Source organism: Phoenix dactylifera, chromosome 6 (assembly GCF_051530095.1).
Source record: "Phoenix dactylifera cultivar Ajwa chromosome 6, Ajwa_hap1_PhDact_Kaust_v1.1, whole genome shotgun sequence".
NCBI lineage: Eukaryota > Viridiplantae > Streptophyta > Magnoliopsida > Arecales > Arecaceae > Phoenix > Phoenix dactylifera.
The window spans coordinates 10,533,489-10,538,780 of record NC_143195.1 but is presented as its reverse complement, the minus strand read 5'-3'; the positions used below and the strand labels follow the sequence as shown (position 1 = coordinate 10,538,780).

Below are 5,292 nucleotides of genomic sequence, written 5' to 3'. Positions count from 1 at the left end.
TTTTGTAACACTGTTCATATGAACAGTGTTTTCACGGGACACTGTTCATATGAACAGTGAATCCAGTAATTCTTCTCAAAATTACTGTGGATATTATATATATATATATATTTTGTTTTAAAATTATAAATTTTATATGAAGGCATGTAAGAAATTGGTTGGGAATTGACTTTGGGTTTGAGGTGGGTCATGATTGTTGATTTGTTTGAACTTGTTCTCGAGCCTAATATCATTTAATTCTTGCTAAACTACTTCAAACCGGTCTTGACAAGACTAAAAGCAGGATCGTGACTTAATAAAAAAGGGTTAATCAAACCTTTTTCCTTATACAAGAATAATAATCTAATCAGGACCAAAACCTATTTAATCATAGCCTTAGCTTGATTACAACTCCATCAGGTTACTAAACCGGGTCAACACAATCTCCTCCTTATATGTTTTCATGAAAGATCACAACTAGAAGAGAGACAAGTTCAGAGTCTGTTTTAAGAAAAGAATTATTTACCTCTTACCATATTTTAAATTTATTTCAATGTTCATTCAATTTTATGGTAAAATATGTATTTATCAGTTTAAGAACATCGATAAGTGCTATGAAAAGATAACTAAATTATAAATTGTTAAGCACTTATCACACCCCCAAACCTATGTTTTGCTAGTCCTCGAGCAAAATAAAATTACAAAAGAAAAACTCTAACTCACTTTCGCAGGCATCGCGATTGCATTTACCATATGCAACAAGTCTTTAAATCCCTAGGTTACCCTAGTGGACGAGTTATAGTCTCGTGAGGATTTCCAGTGAAGATATCCACAAACTTCAATCTTAAAATAAATCATTTATTATTATTGTTAAAAAAATTATTATTATTATATTTTTTTATTTATTTATTTATTTATTTATTTTATTTTTTAGATCGATTGATCTATGAAGTGAAAATCAAATTCCAAATGCATACTAGTAAAGAATTTCAAAAACTCTCTTTTTTTATTATTAAAATCTAATTTAAGATACATAAATGATAAGAATTTCAAAGTACACATGGTTTTATTTACTAAGTCAACCCAAATTCTAGGTTAGTATGCAATTTAAGTTAAAGTCATTAAGTTTCCATTTAGAAAGTTATAAGACTCATTTATACTGGAGTGCTCGGTGAAATCTGAACCGTACACAAGCTAAGAGTTCGAATCTCCAAAATATTGCTAATACTAGTAGTTTCCAAGGATTGGTTGAAAGGACCTGCTCACTGATTCAAAATCATCTTATCTACAGAATTTCGAAAGTTGTGGATGTTTACTTTAGTACCTCACGAGCTTTATCTGTAATATTTTAGTTTACTCAAATTTTTACGACGACGGCTTTCACACTATTGTCTTTTTCAAGGTCAATACAGAGTTTTTTTTTAAAGATATATAAATTGTGCACTTTTACTCTTGTAGTGATTTTTTCGTGTAACGAGCAGTCAGTCGACAACTCTCACACCAGTTGGCATAAGGTGTCGGGCATCAAGACTCCCCTATGGACTTATGCTCGGAGTCCTCATCACAAGCCCACTTGACCTTTGACAATAGGTAGCCCTTTTCGATGTTTCTGACTAAATCCATTTTTATTGATGATTTTATTTTTTTGAATTAGATAAGTATGATTCATTAGGGTCCAAGGTTGCTACTATACTATCAACATATTGTTGAGCCTAGACCTTAGAAGGGTCGGCCAGTGTGTAGTGAAATTCCAAAGTATTAATTAGCTTGCAACTCCCTAAGAGAGACTTAATAAAAAGAACTTAATTTTGTATTACTTCCGGCTAGTCATTGGGCTTTTTAGATTTTATATACCTTGTGTATTTATCATTCTTGCATAAATGTACAGAAATTAGATTTTTTTAAAACAAAAACTTTTTTTATTTAAATTTTTTTAATTATTATTTATTATTATTTTATAAAAAATGAAGACTTTTTTTTTGGATGAAAATCAAGATAAATACCTCCAAACCTAAACCTGACATTGTGAAGTGAAAACGAATGCAAGAGATGCAAACAAAACAAAAATGATTAAAATATTTAAAAATATACCCCCAAATCTAAACCTAACATTGTCCTCAATGTTAAAGAAAACTAAAAGAATTGGGTTGCCTCCCAACAAACGCTAAGTTCATTGTCTTCAGCCAGACACAGTGAGGTAGTTTTTGCATCTCCTTCTATGAATTGGTCGTCCGCATTGAACACATTTAATTTTACCTTCATGTTCCCAAATGATATGTTCATTACCCCTATTGTACAATTGATGCACGCATTGGCTGTTGCTAAAAAGGGTCGCCCAAGGATCACGGGGATTTGTTTCTTAGGATTAGGTTCATGTTCCATATCAAGGACAATGAAATCTACTGGAAAATAGAATTTGTCTACCTTGACAAGAACATCTTCAATTATCCCACGTGGTGTTTTTACAGATCGATCAGCCAATTGAAGGGATACCGAGGTTGGTTTTAACTCACCTAACCCAAGTTTCTCATAAACTGAATAAGGTAAAAGGTTGATACTTGCCCCTAGATCTAAGAGTGCTCGATCAATTAAATTATTTTCTAAGACACAGGAGATGGTGGGAGCACCAAGATCTTTGAATTTTGGAGGGGTGTTGTGTTGGAGAATAAAACTCACTTGCTCAGTTAGGAAGACCTTTCTAGGCACATGTGTCCTAAATTTTCGCTTTTGGGTACAAAGGTCTTTGAAAAATTTAGCATAGGAGGGAACTTATTTAATAGCATCAACAAGCGGAAGGTTGATTTTCACTTGTTTGAAAACCTCCATCATTTCCTCTAGTGAAGTTCCCTTTCTGTCAAAGGAAGAGGGTGAATTAAGAGCTTCAAAAAATGGGGCTTTGGAATGTGAGTTTTGGCAGAAGGTGGACTAGCTGAAGAAGAAGAAGGTTTTAGATTTTTATTTGACACATGTCTACCCTCTTCTTCATCTTCCTTATTGTTATCTTCCCCAATCTTATTGTCTACTACACGTCCACTCCATAGGGTAGTCAAAGCATTGGCTTATTCATGATGAATTGCATTTAGTTGATTTTCTTGAGCCATGTATTGTCCCCTAGGATTACTTAATGGTCGGCTTGGAAGCTTTCCTTCCTCTCGCTTGTTCAGTGCATTAGCTAGTTGCCCCATTTGGGATTCTAGCTTGGCGATGGATTGCGTGTGAGAGTGTACCAATTGTGTAATGGTTTCCAAACCTTGAAAGGCGTTCAACACTTTCTCCTCAAAGGCTGTGTTTCTTTGGGGTGGAGGAGGAGTGTGTTGAAATTGAATCGAGGGACAGTAGGGATGAATATTTTGTGGGATTTGAAAATTCTGAGAATTTTGAAAATTTTGGAAATAGGGTTGGGCTGTATTCGAAGCTTGCTGCTTCTAAGAAAAGTTTGGATGATTCCGCCATCTTGGGTTATATGTATTGAAAAATGGGTTACTACCCGGTCTAGGCTGTGTTTGAGCAGCATTGATGTGTTCTTGCACGAGTTCAAGGAATTAGGGCACTGAAGTGCACTCATGAATAGGGTGGGATAGGCTAGAACAGATAGTACACACTTGTGCTTGGGAAGAGTTAATGTAATGCCCACCTATCATCAGTTGGTCAATCTTATGGGACAATGCATCTACCTTGCTAGACAGGTCCATAGAATGACTTATTTCACAAATGGTCCCTTTTCTTTGAGAATTCGGGGGTGCTTGACGAGAACATGAAGCATGGTGGAGGGAGTTTTCATTAAGATTTTCAAATAATTGCCATGCTTCATCCTCATTTTGAAGCATGAAAGTCCCCCCACATGCAGCATCAATCATCTGACGGTTTCGTTCAGTCAATCCGTCATAGAAACATTGCACTAGCTGCCACTTAGGTATTTGATGATGTGGACATTTACGGATTAGGTCCCGAAATCTCTCCCAAGTTTCAAAAATTTCTTCTCCCTCGGTTTGGGAGAAGCTTGTAATGGCACGTCTAAACTGGTTCGTTCTTCCTATGGGAAAGTATTTTTTTAAGGAATTCTTGTTGCATTTGATCCCAAGAACGAATCGAATTAGCTTCTAAAGAATTCAACCATTGTTTGGCTCTATCTTTAAGGGAGAAGGGGAATAATCTAAGTTTCAGAGCATCATCAGTGAAGTTCTGAATCTTGACAGTGGTGCAAATCTCAAGAAATTCATCTAAGTGTTTATAAGGGTCTTCATTGGTGAGCCCATAAAAGATGGGAGCATTTGGATCACACTAGACTTTATTTCATATTGTACAGCTGCTACTTCAGATAATCGAATGCAAGATGGGGAAGTGTAAATGGTGGGAGTAAAGTACTCCCTCAGGAGTTTGGGTTGTCCTTCTGCCATCTCAAGAGGTGGGGATGATTCTATTGTTCTGATCTCAGCTCGAATATTTCTAAGGGTCCGTTCTATTTCAGGGTCAAAAGGTAATAGGTTACATACTCTAGAATGACTCCCTTGCATACACTAGTACTTGATCAATCAAGCATGCAATAAAAGAAAAACACATCAATCCTTGTATTTGTCCTAAAATTACTAGACAGCTCCTAACTTATTTGAAGAGGGCACCTAAGCCTCCAATCCGGTCTAATGAACCGAGTTGACCAGGTAAGCTCCCAGGTAAGTGGAGGGGTCACGATGCATTCGCAAAGGTCCCACTTAAAACCCACTTGCCTCAAACAGATGAACTGTCTCCCTTATAGGGACAAAGCTAGCCTAGACATTAACTGAGCCACAGAGCGAAACTGGTGCAACTTTCGGTGATCTTCGTCCTATTGAGCTCGAATGTTCCTAGGAGCCAACGTCTAATTGATTTTAATTAATGTGACACTATGTGAGATTGAGTTCACCTAAGTTGGGCAAGAGTCCGGTGATGAAATCCGACTCTTATCTTGTTGGGGTGATTTCCCTTACTAAGTGTAGATCAATTGGTGTAAGTTTATTAGGCATGCATTCACAATTTTGCTGAAATTAAAATTAAACAATCACCACAAAATTTTAAGCTAATAATCAATTTAAACAAGAAAGGTTTAGAGGTTACCAAAGGAAATTTTTCCAGCAATTAAATTTATTTTTTTTTAGGCAAACCTCTGCAGCATTTCTTTTCCAGCAGTTCTCTTCTGATCATCCCAGATTTTTTTCTCGATTCCTGATAAAATAATATAAAAAGAAAAATTAAAAGTTAGAAAGAAAGAGGAGATAAGAACAGTAACATTTTAGATATATATATATATATTTTGAAAGTTTTTTTTTAATTAATTTT

The 5,292-nt window shown here is 35.6% G+C and overlaps 1 non-coding gene across 1 annotated transcript; it reads left to right on the top strand.

Moving 5' to 3' along the window:
* The first annotated feature begins 3,894 nt into the window (after positions 1-3,894).
* Positions 3,895-4,000, top strand: LOC120108131 (small nucleolar RNA R71). Its single transcript, XR_005509604.3, has one exon. It is a non-coding gene; the product is annotated as a small nucleolar RNA R71 (small nucleolar RNA).
* Positions 4,001-5,292: the final 1,292 nt, after the last annotated feature.